This window comes from Pelodiscus sinensis, chromosome 27 (genome assembly GCF_049634645.1).
Source record: "Pelodiscus sinensis isolate JC-2024 chromosome 27, ASM4963464v1, whole genome shotgun sequence".
In the NCBI taxonomy this organism is placed as follows: Eukaryota; Metazoa; Chordata; order Testudines; family Trionychidae; genus Pelodiscus; species Pelodiscus sinensis.
This window is the reverse complement of record NC_134737.1, coordinates 9,534,062-9,553,060: the sequence shown is the minus strand read 5'-3', so window position 1 is coordinate 9,553,060 and position 18,999 is coordinate 9,534,062. Positions and strand designations below refer to the sequence as shown.

Genomic DNA, 18,999 nt, shown 5'->3' with positions numbered 1-18,999 from the left:
AACATACACAATTTTATACAGAAAGCTGTGATAGCATTTCCATTGTAAACATTTATTTTTCAACTCCCATTTTGGCAGAAACTGGTCAAAGACATCCCTCAGAATTAGTTTTTTAAAGTTATGTTCTAAACATTAAGGAATATAGATTACCACAAATACTCAACATGTTGTGGGCATTCAGAGGCAGGCCACTAGCCTGACAGCAAAATTTGTGGTTTAGAGGGGGGGGGGGGGATCAAATAGGCATTGGAGTCAACTCCTAACTCCTCATCCTTCAAATGCCTGTCATTTTTAACCAAAAATTGAATTACAAGATGGAGAATATAAAAAAATGAAAGCAGCAGTAATACTCAAACTAAAAATTAAGTATGTGCCTTATACAAGAAAAGATTTTCAGACTCAGGACCATACTCAGTGACAATACACACTACATAAAGTTAACACTTTCAGTCAAGACATCTCTGTTGCCAAAATGACTAGTATTATTTATTTAAAACATTCATTCTGAGCCAAGATGAGTAAATAGGATTATCTGAATCAGTAAATATTATACATGTGAATAAGAGTTGCGGGGTCTATCCTTTTTACTTTCTGGACTGTATCAAGTAAGGAGAACAAAGCTTAAAAGCCACGTCAGTAATGTATGGGAAGGAGAGAAGCAGCTTTGAGCCAATATAGTTTAGTTAAGCAGGAACATATTGAAAAACCACAATCAAATACTACAGACAGTGTTTAAATTGTAAACAGCTTCATGTAACAGAACTGAAACCTTTCAACAAAGTAAAAACTGCAGCTATCTCTTTGGACTGAAGAGTAACATATCAAACAAGCAAAAAAATACTAACAAGCAAAAGGATTATTTCCAAGAGTTTTGCCTCCCTGTGTTTAGAGGCATAAATGAGTTTGAGAGATTCATGACCTGATGCACAAAATGAGGGTACAATAATCAAGGGAAGAAGTATTTAAAAGACCTTTGTAAGAATTCAAAAAAAAAAAAAACCTGTCTCTCTCATGTGCAGCACCAAATTAATTCCTCTTAAGCTGCAAATCATACATTCATCCAGAAAAAACAAAAAACCCTGTAATTTAGTCCAGCTACCAGCCACCAGAAACATGTTGAAGGACAAACTACAACACAGGTAAAATTTGAAATTCTGACACAGATACACAGAATGAATCTGTCACACAAAGAAAAGCTGAGTTTATATTAAATAAATAAAAAAAATACACCAGGAAATGAAGCCAAAAATCTTATCTTAAAGACAGATTTATATTAAGGGGAAAATGTGTAGCAAAATAGACAGACATTAGAGACAGTGTGAATTAATTTGTTCTTAAGCCTACACAGGCTAGCATATAATAAAGGTTTTATTTGCCCAAAAGCTGTATATGAAAAATGATTTATTCTCCTAGATCACAGTTCAATTCAGTAAACCAGGTATTGCTCTGGTTAGAAGTCAGCCACAAATGCAGATAATTTCCTTAAAACACTGTCTGTAGGACCATTAGTTGTTTTTTAAGTTTTACTGTCTTTGTTTAATTCAATTGGAGTATCTTAAGTATACAATAATATGTGAAATTCTAACCAAGATATTTTAAAATTCTATTCGTAAGTAAACTTGGCTGCAGAACCAGTGTCAAGAAGCCAATCAATTCATATCACATTTATAGAAAGAATAAAAGCTTCAATATAAAATACAATTTAAAAAAAGGGGGGGAGGACAACACACCTATTATGAATCTATTGGAACGGAGAGATGAGACTATGGGATCACAGCCACTGATCCTTCTTAGGAGTCTGGGGAACAAAGCAGTTAGTGGAACAGAAACACAAACCAGCACTGACTGCTCTTCCTTTCTTAAGACGTTCATTTAATATTTCTGACCAAATGGCACTTCTGTCAGGTCATCTGCATACCCACTTACAAAGGCTGCAAGAATGCTCCCCCCTTTTTTATTTAAATAAAAGCCTTGAACATGTCTTCTGAGGCTCTCCCTTTCATAGTATGCACAAGAGAGTAGAGAGAATGCAACTGTAGGACAGTATTTCTTAATCAGATCTAATGCCACCCACTGAAACTGAATGGGAGAATATGATTGCAAGGCAGCACTTCTTGATCAAGTGTACGGATCTGTCTTTCAAAGTGAATAAGGCTGTGGTCACCATTTTTAATTGGCTCAGCTGATATTCTATACAACTTCTAAATGGAAGAACACAGCTGTGGCCCATAATTCTTGACTTGATCTTCCACAGAAAAGACTGAAAGAACACAAATACACTAAAGCATTTACCCTATTAAATCAATTCTTTTTTCAAAATATTCACTATGAGAATGCTTTATTTCTTATTCAGCCACACATGATAAAGTGTTCAGTGTAAAAGCTTCCTTTGCTCTGGCCATAAAGAGGGAAGACGGCTGCTTGGTTTCCTAACATCACAATCTTAATTTACCATAATACTTAAACGGTACTATTTTCTTTTTCTATCAAACAAATCATGGACTAAATTAAGGCATTTATTTTAAAAAGAAATCCCCCTCCCTTACTTCCTACAATTGTCTAGATACAACTTACATGATTTTTAAAAATTCCACACAAAGAAAACAGTTTCTTGTATGGCTGACAGTGGTTTTTCCTCATTGAAATGAAAAAGGATGCTTACCTGAAAAAAGCATGTTATGTTATGTTCATGTATGTTATACATGAAAATTTTCAGGTGAAAAAACAAACACTATCCCTGATATACCTGCATCTACATGTATCAATTTTCTTTCTCTATATATGGAAATACTGTTGAATTATACAAGGAAGGTAGTGTGGGACACAAGAGCTTCTGCAGGGGAGAAATAAAAGGTACTGGAAAAGGCTTCTGGCATTTCAGAGCTAAAAATGACAGACTTCTCCCTGAATCTCATAATTTCCTAATTAATGAAAGCCATCTAATAGACTTTCTTAAAAATGTCTTGACTGCTTAAGAGGTGCCCCTAACAAGTTTTCCATTTTCTCAAAGATTTCACACACTGATCTTTGGCTGTCAATATACTGTACGTGTTATAGATAATGTATACTCATTACCATGCTGTGAACAAAAACTGATGAACACCACTCAGCACAAAGCATTGCGATTTCTCCTCACAGAGAAGGATACTAATCACTTGTTCACATTTTGCCCAACATTTATAATTTTCTCAATATAAACAGCAACAGAGTACAATGTGATAAAACACATTTTATTTTGCATTTTGATATATACCGCATGGTGATGCGTGATGTCTACAACATGACTGCACAAAGAACTCACCATAGGTCATCTGAAAATTATTACTGGGTGACAACATCAAAAGTAAGGAGCTTGACATTAAATCTACCACTTTGTTTCAGTTTCTATGGCACATACTAGTTGCCTCATCTTCTAAAGTTTTCAATATCCTGTCTCATCTCCATTGGTCTATATTTCAATACTGCCAGCTCACATGACTGAAGCAAGCAAATACAACTACATTTTCTATATCAAATTTCCTACAAACCATACCCAACATAGTACATGACATATGCATAGTCATGCAGTGGGAATGGGGGCACACCAGTAACTGCAAAGGAACTGAAAGCCCCACATTTGCTCAGAGTTAGTTACCCAGCTGAATTTGAGAAGTGAAGATTGTTATCTACATTGCAGCTCTCATTTTGGGACAACCAAGAGATATTTCTAATAAGGATGAGATCCGTTTTTTTAAAAACTGCAGTTTTATTGTTATTTCAAATCTAAAACATTTCAAACCTCTCTCTCCTCTCCCTCTGACATCTCACATCCTTACAGATCATCCAGATGATCCACCATTCCAATCTTCAAAGTTTTTGATAGGTTAGAGAAAACTTGAATGTGTTAACAATTCCCCAAAGAACATTATTATTCCGGTCATCTGAAGAAGTGGGTTGTGCCCACGAAAGCTCATATACCATCAACATGTTTTGTTAGTCTTTAAGATGCTACTAGCCTATCGGTTGTTTTATAAGTTTTTCCTGTAACAGGCTCGGCTACCCCTCTGAAGCCAAACGACATTAGAATGTCCTGGATCCACCCTACATCAACTATAAAACCCTCTCCTGCCCTTTTTCTCCCACTCCTACTTCTCCTTACCCATACTCTCTGCTCCAGTCTCCATACATCACATAATTTTAAAACAAATTTAAAATTTTGCACTTGGTAAAACATTTTCATGCCTCCTCCTAATTTCTTCTGACTACTTTGCAATATTTCTATGGTGACATCACTTGTGTCCCATGATGCCAACACTGGATGTGCACTATAGTTCATATTGCACCATGCAGTGAGTTGGGCACAAGGCACTTCCAGAATGAGTTTTCAAATACAAAAAGAAAGAATTACATCACAGGGAGCTCAGAGTTCTCCATCACACAAGCCATGCAATCTATTGGCGAAGCTTGAAAATTCTACTTGCTTAGAGCAAGTAGATAGCTATTCCAGGAAAGTACCATCAAAACCGTGCATTACATTTTTTGGGTAGGTGAGTAAAAGGAAAGTCTGATGAAGGAAAGAATAAAATATATATACGGCCCTTACCGTTGAAAAGATAAAACAACTTGGTACTGGGTTCTGAAACCTGTAGGCCCAGTGTGTCTGTTCACAACCAGTTTTGCCAGCTCTCACAATATTTGGTATGATTAAAAGTTTCAGAGTGGTTAGTCTGTAACGGAAAAAAAACTTTAAAAAAACCTAATGATCCTTAGAGACTAACAAAAAACATAGATAGTATCATGAGCTTTCGTGGGCAGAGGTGAGTTGTTCCCATGAAAGCTCATGATACTACCTACATTTTTCGTTAGTCTCTAAGGTGCTGCAGGATCATTCGTTGTTTGTTAAATATTTGGTGTGGGCTTTTCATAAGTCTCAGCTCCTGGAAGCATGTGACTAGATAACTCTCAACTTCAATCTTAAAAAAAAAATGTTTTAGCCCTTAACACTGGAGAGAAGAGCTTAAAAATATAAGCCAAATGCACAAAAATGAGAAGGCAAGCACATGCTGAGGGGTTCTTTCACTCTTTTTTAAATAATGATTTTTAAGCCAATTTTTGTAGGGGTAGCAATATTGCTTTTACTAAGCTGCAGTGCAACTTGTCCATTTTCACCTCTGGTATTCTGAAGTGGATGGGCAACAATGGTAGCGACAAGAATCAGGTCTATTTCACTCGTCTGCTTGTTAAGCTATCACACACCACAGGCAGGCACTGGAGATGTTCACTGGGCAGAAGTTCAATAACAGAAGTAGTGAAAGGTCTGTCTCCTCAACAGCCAGGAAGTTCCAGAGGAAGCAGATTAAAGACTTGTCTACGTGGGGAGGTTATTTACATATTAACTTTTTTTATTTAAAATGATGTGCATCAAACACAATGCATTCCCTTCTTGAAAATTAACTAGCCAAGTATTACGAATTACATAACCCACTATGAAAGGGGTATAAATTCACTGCAGAATGAGTAAGGTTTGTGTGGACACATTTGTATTTTCAGTTATTTGGCAATTCTCCAAATGCTATCCTATACTGCATCATTTCACCCCAAGACAGACTAGGTGAGAAGGGGGACGTGGGAGGTGTTTCAAATTTTATCAGATATCTAGTAGACAGAGAGTGCCTCATAGCAGGTCCAGAGACAGAAACCTAACAAATCCCAGCCCCTCTCCCTTTCCTTCTCTCTAGCAAGCGAGGATTATTGTCTTACGTGGGCATAAAGAATAGGGCCACTTATCTTTCATCTTAAATCTGTGGCTGACATTACTTAGTCCTCTGACTAGGAGACATCTAGTTACACTTCCAAGCAGTAACGTGGATGGCTGGGTGGGAAAAAATGATGGGAAAAGTTAGAAAAACAAAATAAGGAATTGAGAAAGACCAGTGATTGAGAAGAAGAAAAAAAAACAAGTGAGAAACTATAGGTAAGAAGAGAATGGACTGTGGGGAGAAAAAAATGGGGCATGGTGAGAACAGAGCAAAATAAGAGACATTTGTGGAAAAAAGAGAAGATACACAATAATCTGTCACAAAAAAGAGAAAAATGGAGGAAAGCAAGGAAGGGTAAAGAGGTGCAATAAAGATGAGGAATATAATGATAATGTTAGAATTAAATACAATACACAACTGTTTTAGGTCTTTAAAATACCAACGGGCATGGCTTCAAAGTTATGGTATTGTATGTGGAAGAGAGAAGAAACATGGCATCATGGCACTTTTTACTCTAACTGTCCCCTGAATTAGTAAAACAACACTGATTAAACTTGTCAAGCGCCTGAGCCTGTATAGTTGCCCTCCCCCACAGCAACTTTTCCTGCAACTAGAGTACCAGACGTTTTGTGTGTGTACCTGCCCTGTGTGAAAATGCTGCATTAGTGCAGCTGCACTACTGCAGTGCTTAAGTAAGGACACTCCTAATGTCAAGAGGAGAGCTTCTCTTATTAGCATAGTTAATCTACATCCATGAGAAGTGGTAGCTATTTTGACTGGAAAAACACCCACTGACACAGCACTGTCCACATTGGGGGCTAGGCCAGTATACCAATGACAATCAGGAGTGTGGATTTTTCACACCTCTGAGCAACATGGTAACACCAATACAAGTGTGTAAAGCAGACCGAGCCACAGACAAGTTAGATGAGTTATTAAAAAGTGTAAACTGCTAGTTAGTCAAATGGATGTCAAAAAAGATACAGTTGCCATCACAGAGTTGGGTTTGTAGTTAGTCAGTAATGCTGCAAGCAGAACCAAATTCTATCCTTCATATAATAACTAGCCTAACTTTTCAAATTTGGGATATATATTATGTTCTGCAGTTGGAATGCTAGGAAACAGAAACTTCTATCACTTCCTCTCTCCAAGTCATCCAACACCTTTTTTTCTTTTCATGTTTTTTTCATATTTGGCTCAAAATATGACTATTATCACCTCAAAATCCCTTTGCTGGCTTCCCAACATCTACTTCAAGCTTCCCTTCTGCAAAAAAATGCAAGATTCTTCTCTCCAGCATACCAGTGCTCAAATCTATCTCCTCATCTCTCCCTATGCCTCCTTCAGGTGTTAATCTTATTTGGTACATTTTTTTCTCCACTCACAACAATAAGGTAGTTTCTATACCACCACGCATGCCTAGAACAGTCTGGTTATACCCATGTGACATTTCCTCACTGTCCTACTTCAAAACACTCTTCATAGCCCATATTTAAAATGCAGCTCAATTACAGTAAATCATTCTCCTGAGAACCAGTTCCATGTTCAAACTGAGAAGGATTGAGTACACCTCTCTGATGGTGATTTGTTCCTGGATTACTCTGATATTATGTGTACCAAATTCCCAGGTAGCCTGTCAGGAACAGGGTGGAGGCAGCCAAGGAAACACTGTCACCTGCTTTTGACAGGTGCACAGTTTGGACCTCACTGATTTAGGCTCCAGATCTAAGAGAATCTGAAGAGCATCTGAAGGGCAGCTCCTTAAGAGACAAGGGCAACAAGTTTAAACCCCTGTAGCCAAATGCAAAACAGGAGCCGGACACTACCCCTCAAATGTGTTTTGTGGCACTTCTGGCTAGGGTCAAGATCAGTGTTCCCTGTAAGCTGAACACTTGAATGACTGCCCAGGAGAGATTCAGGTTGTCAGGCAGCTGCACACCGAGAGCCCACAGGTGCCCATAGATGGCAGCATATGTTTTTATTGGTGGCACACATCTGTACATGCCTTGATGCACATAAAATTTATTCTACACGCGAATGGAAAAAGTTAGCAGGAACAGTGCTCAAGGCCAATTATCAATGTTAAGAGCTAGGTAATTGGCTAATCGTATAGTTGATCCAATTTGTATCAACTACACCATTAGTCGATAAGGGAAGGTGCTCAATCCCAGCTTGCACTAGATCTGGGAGCTACCTCCACTTTAGATGCAGCCACCATGTTTAAACTACAGAGCCAGACTGGCATGCTTTTGCGCAAAATCTTGCCGCCTGTCTACACACTGGCCGCGAGTATTTATGCAAGAACGCTGACTTTGTAATGTACAAAATCAGTGGTTCTTGCACAAATACCCTGGCACTCCCGCTCAGAGATAAGCCCTCTTGCACAAGTATTCTTGCGCAAGAGGGCCAGTGTAGACAGCAATGTTAATTTCTTGTGCAAGAAAGCCCGATAGCTAAAATGGACATCGGAGCTTTCTTGCACAAGAGAGCGTCTACACTGGCACGGATGCTTTTGCTCAAAAGCAAATCTTTTGCGCAAAGGCACATGCCAGTATTAACGTTCTCTTGCGCAAATACTTTTAATGGAAAGACTTTTCAGATGGAAGCTGGGACCCCACACAGATACGGGCAGCTGTCAGAGCAGCTCACCTGAGCCGCCACGGACAGAGGTTGCTTTGTGGCAGCAGCTGCTTTGCAGCAGCAGCCCCTATTCATGGCAGCTCGGGCTGGCTGCGGACACAGGCTGCTCTAGCAGCAGCCCCTGTTCGCAGAGGGTCCCAGCTCCCCGCTGGGACCCCCTTTGGACAGGGGCTGCTCCACAGGATGCAGAGCAACCTTTGCTCATGGCAAACCTGGGCCGACAGTGGGGAGAGGCTGCTTCGCAGCAGTCTCCCCTGGCCCTCTACCCATGCTGCTACCTCTGATAGAGGCAGCAGCACAGGGGAGGTAGAGGTGGAGATGGTGCACTGAGCCCCTTCCCTTCCTGACAATTAGCCAATTACCCTCCTCCTAACATTGTTAATGGGCCTTGACCACTGTTCCCTCTAACTGATACAGAGGCAGTGAGCACACCAATAAACCACTCCTTTCTACTCCATTTCGGTGTTGTAGCTCTAGTTTAGCAATGAACCAGTTTCTGACTTTAGAACATAAATAAGCAAGTCATTGCACTATGCCTCAACTTTCATCTGCATAATTAGGATAACAGTATTTTTCTGATTCAGCCATATAAAGTGCTAAAATATAGGAAGTATTTTTATTACATACACTATGTACATGACACAATCTGTACGTTTAACCTTTAAATACACTAGGATTTGTTTTAAAAATGTATTATTTTGTGTTTAATCAGTAGCAATTGTACATCACTGCCAATCCTTTTCAAAAACAATAAATATTTTAAGTTGTTATATAAATAAGGGAGATCTTCCATTCACTGAAATAAAGGGGAAAATACTTTGTTCTGTAAAGTATGCCTCAGTCAAATTAATAGACTATTCATAATGGCTAAGTGTTTAGAAGGGTGAACTGTTAATTACTTTGTATGTCACCAATAAAGCAATTGAGACAAAAATTTTTGAGGGTGTTAATGTCTGAGCTTCTCCCCACCCCACCCAAAAAAAGAAAAACTTGATAAAAAAAATTTGATAGCCACCAAATGTGCTACATCAAGTTAAAGAGAGCAGTGGTTCCACACCGGTGCACATTCTCCAGCCCTGAAACTGCACTCTAAATCTTGCTTTCTGCAGTGAAACACCAAGAGCTATGCTCTTCAGCTTGCATGGCATGGATCCTCTGCACAGGCTCTCACAAGCCTACCTTTCCTTTCTCAAGCTGCAGCATTGTATTGACAGATTCTGCTGCATTAAGGCTTTTCTATGCCTGGAAGAACATAAGGCCATAAATTGGTCCCCTAATAGGATCTCTCAGTATATGATCCACAAAATTTATATGCAATGCTATGCTACATATGCATATAGAAGGCTATATGGAAAAGTGAATTTAACAGCAAGAAAATTTTAAATTTTAATGAATTTGTGAACGATGCACTGGATAAATTTATCAAGAAATAAAGATTGGCAAGTGGGCTAAAATAGTATGGTTTACAATAATTATATTTATAAATAACATGAGGCACATAAATCCTACAGCAATTGGCAATGTAGGTAAATACATTTCAGCATCATTACCAACTTTTACTGGAGCAACAGTAGTTCTTTTTCATTATATTGCACTTGCTGAATATTTACATTGCTCATTGTTGCATGTATGCTTACAATAAGATCCTTCATGGCAAGCAGATAGAAATGGCAAGAGCTGAGATTGCTGTCGAAACTTTCTCTCAGAATTTCCTGATTTTTATGCAATTAAAGTCTCATCCTTACTGTCACTTCAACATATTTTGTGGCTTTAAAAAATGTGTATAAATTTCCTTTTTACAATGCATGTAAATAAATATTTGTCAGAAGATACAACTGCATTTATCTTAATGATCAGTCCTCAAAAAGAGGTGATTCTTCAAACTTTCAAAAACACAATGTCACTTAGGGGCCCTAAAAATAATCATGAGGAATTTCAACTCAAAAGAAAAAAACAAGAAGTCCAGTGGCACCTTAAAGAATCAGGGCTTGACTTCACTAGAAAGAAAATTGACACTGCCATGGTTAATCTTCTGGAGTTAGATTTAGCGGGTCTACTAAAGACCTGCTATATCGAACTCAGAGGGCAGTCCCTTTAGCACCAGTACTCGTGCTACTCATGAAGAGTGAGGACCTCTCCTATGGAGACAGCACAGAAACTTGAATTAAGGTATGTAGATCCAATTACATAATTAATGTAGTGGGAATAGCATATCTTAATTTAACCTTCCCCTGTGGCTTAGACCTGGCCTACCAAATGTATTTGAGCATGAGCTTTCGTGGGCTAAAGTCTACTTCATCAGATGCATGAACTTGCTTCTGACAACATGGGCTCCAGCCCACAAAAGCTTATGCTCAAATATGTTTGTTAGTCTTTAAGGCATCATAGAACTTATTGCTGTTTTTGCTGAAACAGGCTAACATGTCTAGCCCTCTGACATTCAAAAAATAGTAACTCAGGAAAATCATAAACCATTAAAGAATTACATAAATTAGAATGGGAGATCCATAATTTTTTCCATCTCATGCCAATGCAGATTTATTTCTTACGTCATATTCTTAAATGTTTTGCCTCAACCATGACTAATAAAAATAGCTACTGATTAAGTGAATTCTGGCAAGGAAAAAAAGTTGCAAAGCCTGATGTGGACAGTGCAGAATACTGAAAGGATTCCAAGTGAGCAAACATCAAATGAAGGATTATCCTTATTTGTGAGGAATCCATTGCAGCAAGAAATTGAACCAGAGCCCTTCACACCCAGAAGCAGAAGGGCTACATATTGAACTAAATGAGAATCTGCTTTTTCTGTCAGCAATAGTCCTATGGCTGTGATTAACAATATGGTTCACAAAAGATACACATTTCAAAGACTTCTCTTTGAGGTCCCCAGTCCAAGTATTAACCAGGCCAAGCCTTGCTTAGTTTTGCAGGCCAGATCAGATGAGTCATAGTCAAGCCTTATCAGTTCTTAAAATCAGCCAGCAAATGTCTTGTCAACCACAACATCCTCTAGCACTTCTAATTTGAATCATCCCAGAAATCAGTGAAAGATGGCTTAATTATTGCAAAAATTAATCCTCAGATGCACACCTGCTAAATAAATTAGCTTATAAAATGTTAAAACCAATCGTTTAACAAACTATTATTTGAGAAGGAGAAAATGTAAAAGACTTATTGTTGAGCAGTGTTCTGAGTCAAAGGGTAAAGTTCTATATAAAAGAATGAATGAAACCTGTTTGAGGCCAAGAAATATCTACAGATCTGAAAAACTGTCAGTTCTAAACCACCCCTTTTCCACTTGTGAAATCAGCAAGAATTGTTAGTGAGAATAATTGCAAAAACAAACATCTGCCCTTGGGAACATTTAGAATGTCTCACTTGGGTGCATGCTTAAGTCAGAGAAAAGTTACACATTGTGAGTTAAAAAAACAACAAATGGTCTGGTAGCACTTCATAGACTAACAAAACATGTAGATGGTATAATGAGCTTTCGTGGGCACAGCCCACTTCTTCAGATAACCAGAGTTATGAGTTTGGGATGTGTACACCTGAAATAAATAGGAGAGGGGAAGGGAGAGGAAAGAAAAAGGGATGGGGGTGGGAGACAGAGCATCAGTAAGTAAGTATCTGTGAGTAGTCAGGTGTGAATATTTGAAAATCCTGTGCTTTTTATTTTCAAAACTAATTTCTTAAAACAAAAAAAATTGCATGTCTCATTCAGAAGTGACAAATTTTAAAACAGCCATTTCTTAATCTAATCATGAAAACAGATTCTGAAAAAAATTTCAACTGATGAAAAATTTCACTTCTGATTCACACAGTTTATTCAGAACTCAAAGCCTGCCAACAATTTTTTATGGAAAAAAAAATTATGAACTCCCTTTTAGGGTGAAACCAATGAGAAATCTAAGTTCAACATGTATTTTGAGAAATGCAAGTGAAAATAAGGGTTTGACATGTGTGTGTTATTTCAAGTGTTATTTTATTGCTCAAGTCATATGAATCCTTTAAAAAAAAAGATGCACAGAAGAGGACTGCACAACAGAGAACTAAAACTGGAATAATTCATATGTAACTGTGCCATATGCAGTGCCTGTCCAGAGTTCAACTGGACTCAATCACATGATAGGGGACAGAATAATTTGTGTGAAACCTAGAAAGTAACAAATGGTAATAAAGCATGTGGAACATAACCTGTCAACAGATTTTAGTTCTTTAGCACCAAAACTTTGAAACTTTATGCACCAAAACTTTGAAACTGAAAACATGAAGGCTAAATGACCCAGGGAGAAAGGCTGGATACTTACCAGATAGGAAATCCTTCTTTAGTTTAGCGCAAAAAACTCCTGCATTAAAAATATCATATAATAAATAATGTTTAAAAAAACCAAAGTAATGTGTTGAAGAGATCAGTGTCAAATAAGTCACAGCACACTCCTATCTATATACCAACAGAGATCAAGTACAAGGCACCAGAGCCAAATTATCCACTATTTTAAACAGACTGCAATTGTACATATTTCAGTTAAGTAATATCCATTTATACCAAAGGTGAACTTGGATGACTATATTTACACAAACTGAAGGATTTTCCTATTCATGATCCCATCTATCCATAAATTTATCTGCTCAAATTCCTTCTGCTTCTCCTCCAAAAATCCACTGCCCCTTTCATCTTTTTCCTACCCCTATCCTCTAACCTTATTCATGCTGTTCCCTTTTCTTGGAACAGCATCTTATTTCATCGAAAAGCACCTTCTCTTCTCATCCAAATAACCCTTTAAACTGGTTTTTTCCAGAATCCTTGTAAGCTTATTTTCCATTCCAATCATCTCTCTTTACCATCCTTAATCTAATGTGTGGTCCTCAGTTTTTGCCTAGTCTCTCTATGGGACGGATCTGTATTTCCTTAAGAAAAACTTCCTTTGAAGTCAGTTAGAATTTTGTCTTAAGTAAGGCGTAAGTAGTGCACATCAAACCTCTTCACTTCAAGCTCTTCAGGGCCCAGCAAGCAACTTAATCTATATTCTGTGAAGCAGCACTATGCAAAAAGGACAGATTTTGCAAACTCACTTTGGCGGCTTGAATTAAACTCTAACCGATTATTAAAACAAAAACATTGGGTTGGTTTTTTTTAAACTTTCATCTATATAACGCAAAGCAAGCTGACACTCTTTAATGAGACAACTCAGAACTCTTTCATAAACAAACATTTTTTAAGATTAGGAATTATTTCTTTCAGGCTCACAAATTAGCATGTTTGCATTTCCGAGGGATTATACAACATTGTATAGCAAATATCTATTTCTCAAAATGAGCAGATCTACTCATGTTTGTGTATGCAAATACATACACAAGTACATTGTATAAATGTATTTAAAGACAGATTTCAGGACAAAAGTTGATTCCTGCAAGGCAGACAACATAAATATTTTCAAAACTGTCTCCTCTGAACAAAAGAATAAATCTGAAATTTTCTAAATAAAATGAAAAGGAGGGTGACCTGAAATAATCCTACCTTTGCATATCACAAACTTTTAAAATTGGATTTGTAATTTCAAATTTATTTATAAGAACACTAAGCTTCTTGTATTTCCAATAATATGTATTCTTAAAATCTCTTAAAAAGCACTCCAGAAACTTAGCATGATTTAATTGGAGTTTACTTTTCTTTACAAATGGGAGGAGAGGGGAATGGAGGAAAAGTACATGTTTGTGGGAGGCGCATTCAAGCTGCTGCCAATTCTCCAGGTTGCAATTATATTTTAAATGTGATTTAAACATGAGTCTGGCTTCTCAAGACTGACAGTAACAATCAAAAGAAAGAAAAGGAGTTGCCAGTATTCTGCCCCTCTCCTATTAATTTCAGTTTCTCTCTCTCTGCAATGCTTTTGGAGCATACAGTTTGTATCAAGAGGCTAAATCAAATAGACTGTATTTCTCTTTGTTAAAAACCTGTCAGCAAACACTCATTCCTCCAACCTCAACTCCCCCCCTCCAACCCTAATGCTCGCTCCTCCCAAATAAAACAAAACAGATGGAAACTTCAAACAAAGTGAACAAAAGAGATTTTTTGTTCCCTCTCCTCTAGAAGATAGAGAATAAAATCATGGTAGTTAGAAAAAGAGACTGTGTGTTCTATCCTGCAACATTTACTCAAGCACAGATACTTCAATGGGACACGTGAGTAAGGACTACTGTTTGGAGCTAGAACTGCAGATCTCTAGTAGGAGGATCTAGTCTATTCCCCCCTACAATACAGAATTATTTCTCTTAGTATGCATATACTGGGGTTTGGGATAAAATTTCAATTAATCATTTTATTTATAAACCACGCAACACACACTCTGCCATTGCTCTGTTTAGAGAAAGGGGGATCTTGTGGGCCATTCAAATGAACTTTAAATGTTGTTATGAAATTATATGAATTTGTTATTTACAAAGCATCACCCTCATTTTACTATGTTCACCCTCACAATTACTGTATTCAAACAGCAGCATTAGCACAACAATTTAAATCCTGTTTACCATAAACCAGAAGGATTTAAGGAAAAGTTGTTACACAATTAGAGCTCAATTCTACAAGGGACCTGAGGGCATTCAATATCTTGATTTTTATGGTTCCATCTTCATAACTTCCCCCAGACCTTTCTGGGGACATTTAGAACACAATAAAAGAAAAAAAATGATAAAACCATTTCAATCATTCTTTTAGTATGAGTCCCCTCTCTCTCTTCCTTACTGTTTCCCTCTACCCCAAGTGCATTGCTACAGAAAGAGGAAAATGCAATGGGATTAAGGAAGAACAACAGGTCAACCTACAGCACTATGCTCTTAAAACAGTATAACAAAAAGAAAGTTGCTAACATCACACTGACAGTAAGGAAAAAAGTAGCTTGGGATCTTACCTCCCGCAGACAGAGGGATTTGCACCTCTGTACCATGCTACTTACCACCCTGTTGTCAGTCACCACTCCAAGACCTCCAACTGCTCCCCACCATAACCCATCAGTGCCCACAGTTCACATAATGGAACAACGGTATCTCTCTCTCTCTAGCCATAGTCTCAGCACTGGGCTCTTCATAGTTAGCGCCTGTTCTTTGACTGTTTCAATCACAGAGTGCCCCAATCACTGCTTAACCACCAACCCAACCTCTCCCTTGATCCAGCCTTGTTCCCTGACCTACCTTTTCTCTTCAACACTTGCCCCCAAACTTCCTTGTAACATATGAGCCCAAGTCCCCATCACCTCCAGCACCTACACCCACTAATTTTCAATCATCCAGCCCATTTCAGCTCTTTTAACCATACCTGTCCGTTCCCCTGAGTGCTCCCTAAGCCTCGCATCCCATCACATTTATCACTCTCAGGCTGAACCTCGCCCTAGCCTCCAAAGGGCCATAAACTCTCCCTTGGCCTCCATTATCAGCTTCTTCTCAACCTCACACTGTGGTGGGTGACCTCCTCATTCTCCTTGTCTCAAGTTGCTACTGTGGGCATGAAAGCCCCGGAGCCCCCACCTGTGCGTGAACGCCAACGGCCCCCTCCCCTCATGGGGATAAAGCCATTCCGCTCCCCCCGGCGTGGGGAGTAAATCCACATTTCCCCATTGAGAAATGAAGCACTTCACCCCCCCCCAAAACTGGGGTGAAACCAGCTCCTCATGGAGTTAGACCACCCCACGCTCCCCACGGGGGGGGGTAAAGCCCCTTCCCACTTCACCCCTTAAATTGGGGGTTCAACCCCTCAGCCCTGCTCTGTACCCCAAAACCTCCACGGGGGGGAAGCCCCCTCACATCCCTCCCCCCTGAACTGGGGGTCAATCCCCTCAGCCTCCAGGGGAGGGTTAGAGCCCCCCCCCCCAGCTTTCCCATAAGGGGTGAAGCTCCCTCATACTTCACCCCCAAACTGGGGTTAAACCCCTCCTGACCCCCCAGCCCCCCCTCGGGGTGAAGTCGCCCACCCTGGGGGTCAGGCGCCCCCGTACCCAGCCCCTGGGGGGGCGTGAAGCCCCCAGACCCGTCCTAATAAGGGTGCAGACCCCCCCCCTCACAGCCCCAGTGTGGGGCTTGAACCCCTTCCTCCAGCCCGCCTCGGGGGGTGAACCCCCCTCCCCCCGGGGGGGGTCAGATGCCCCCTCCCCCCCAACCCCTTTATTTACCGCCATCATCAGCACGCGCGAGCTGTCACCGAGCGCGAGACACCCCAACCGGGGCCGGCCCCGCCCCCTCCCCGCCCATTGGCCGCCAGCCTCGCCCCGCCCCCCGACGCCATTGGTCGGAGCGCACGCCACACACTCAACCTTCTCCGCCCTCCTCTAGCGCTGTACGCCCCATTCCCCGACACCACTTACGCCATCTTCGCAACGCTCCCGTGAGCGGCGTGGCGGGTTTCTTCGGCGCGGTACGCCCGCGAGCGAGCGCCGCGGAAGCTTTCCCGCGTGTTAGGCCACTTGCGCGGCACAGACCGCGAACTCTTTACTAGAGTACGTGAATTGCGTGGGCTTGCCGCTCCATTCTCCGCGGCCCTACGCCGCTTGCGTAGCGGGAGATTTCGAACGCGGGACTAGTGTGCGTCGCTTGCGTAGCCGGCTGGGAGGCACTTCAGTGGCTTACGGCAGTTGCGCTGCGGAGTGGGAGGGGGAGAAGGGCGGAGGGGCGGGGACTCGATGGCCCCACCCCGGACCAGTGACGTAGCTGGGCTTTGTGAATCGCAGGCTGAAGTTTGGTTGAGTCACACGAGGGTAAATAAGGATGTTTCAGAGACAAAGAGACTCTTAAAGGGGCAGGGGCGTCGTGTGCTACAGGCCACGCGCTGCGCCTGGGCAGAGCAGCAGCAGGCTGGGGCGGAGAGGGAGCAGCACAGGGCTCCAGCTAGCCCCCTGGGCCAGGGACACCACAAGGGGCGCTGCCACGGGGCCACGTCCAGCACCGCCATTCCACGGGGGGCGCTGCCACGGGGCCATGTCTGGCACTGCCATTCCACGGGGGGCGCTGCCACGGGGCCATGTCTGGCACTGCCATTGCACAGGGGCACTGCCACGGGGCCACGTCCGGCACCGCCATTGCACGGGGGCGCTGCCACGGGGCCACGACTGGCACCGCCATTGCACAGGGGCGCTGCCACGGGGCCACGTCCAGCACTGCCATTGCACGGGGGCGCTGCCACAGGTCCACGTCCGGCACTGCTATTGCACGGGGGCGCTGCCACGGGGCCACGTCCAGCACTGCCATTGCACGGGGGCACTGCCACGGGGCCACGTCCAGCACTGCCATTGCACGGGGGCACTGCCACAGGGCCACGTCCAGCACCGCCATTGCACGGGGGCACTGCCATGGGGCCACGTCCAGCACCGCCATTGCACGGGGGCGCTGCCACGGGGCCACGTCCAGCACTGCCATTGCACAGAGGCACTGCCACGGGGCCACGTCCGGCACTGCCATTGCACAGGGTGCTGCCATGGAGCCACGTCTGGCACCGCCACTGCATGGGGGCACTGCCATGGGGCCACGTCTGGCACCGCCATTGCACGGGGGCGCTGCCATGGGGCCACATCTGGCACCACCATTGCTTGGGGGTGCTGCCATTGCCCGGGGGCACTGGCACGGGGCCATGTCTGGCACCACCATTGCATGGGGGTCACGTCCAGCACGTGGTCACGTCCAGCAGCGCCATTGCCCGGGGGAGCTGCCACGGGGCCACGTCTGGCACTGCCATTGCATGGGGGCACTGCCACAGGGTCACGTCTGGCATCACCATTGCATGGGAACACTGTCGGGGCCACATCTGGCACTGCCATTGCATGGGAGTGCTGCCACGGGGCCACATCCAGCACCAGCATTGCACAGGACCATGTCTGCCAACACCATTGCATGGGGACACTGCCTCAGGGCCACATCCTGCACTGATGCACGGCCCCACTTCTGGAATCACTAATGCAGAGGGATGCTGCCACAGGGCCATGTCAGCCACCACCATTGCACAAGGCCAGGGCCACATCTGGCACCACCATTGCACAGGGAAGTTGCCACCGAGTCATGTCCAATGCCACCATTGCATGGGGCCACATCCAGTACCACCACTGCACAGGGCCCTGTCTGGCACCACTAATGCATAGGGCTGCTGTGATGGGGCCACATCAGGCACCACCAGTGCATAGAGCCACTATTATGGGACCATCTCAGGCAACACCATTGCATGGGGGCACTGCCACAGGGCCACATCTGGCCCTTCCAGACTCTCTGATGGGGGCCACACCAGGTGTTGCCATTTAATGGGGACGCTGCCTTGGAGCCACACAAGGCACCACCATCACATGGGTCACTCTCGTGGGACAAAGATGAGATGGCATAGGCCACTGTCCCAGAGCCATGGGAAACATAGCTGTCCCTAAGGACCACTGCCGGGGGGAGCTACTATCAGAGGCCCCAGTCCCTGCACAAGCCAGGAGACTCCATCACAGCATCCTTGTAGAGCACCCTGTCAGCCTGAACACATAAGGGAACACCCAGGGATAGGACCACATCGCGAGTACACCACTTGCTATTACAGCAGCCCTGTGCCATGATGAGATCCCACTCTCCTTGGGGACAGCTGCGGTAGTCAGGGCGACTGCAGTTG

General features: G+C 42.6%; 1 protein-coding gene across 5 annotated transcripts in view; it reads right to left on the bottom strand.

The window, feature by feature from the left end:
- The window catches only part of USP49 (ubiquitin specific peptidase 49), a 63,234-nt gene extending 46,112 nt beyond the window's left edge, over positions 1–17,122 (bottom strand). For 2 of the 5 annotated variants that reach the window (XM_075910353.1, XM_075910355.1), the window contains exon 1: positions 16,733–17,122. The gene's annotated coding sequence lies outside the window, so the exon portion shown is untranslated. Of the gene's footprint in view, positions 1–16,540; positions 16,628–16,732 lie in introns of those variants that run through there. The other 3 variants (XM_075910352.1, XM_075910356.1, XM_075910354.1) reach the window with 2 other exon arrangements.
- Positions 17,123–18,999: the final 1,877 nt, after the last annotated feature.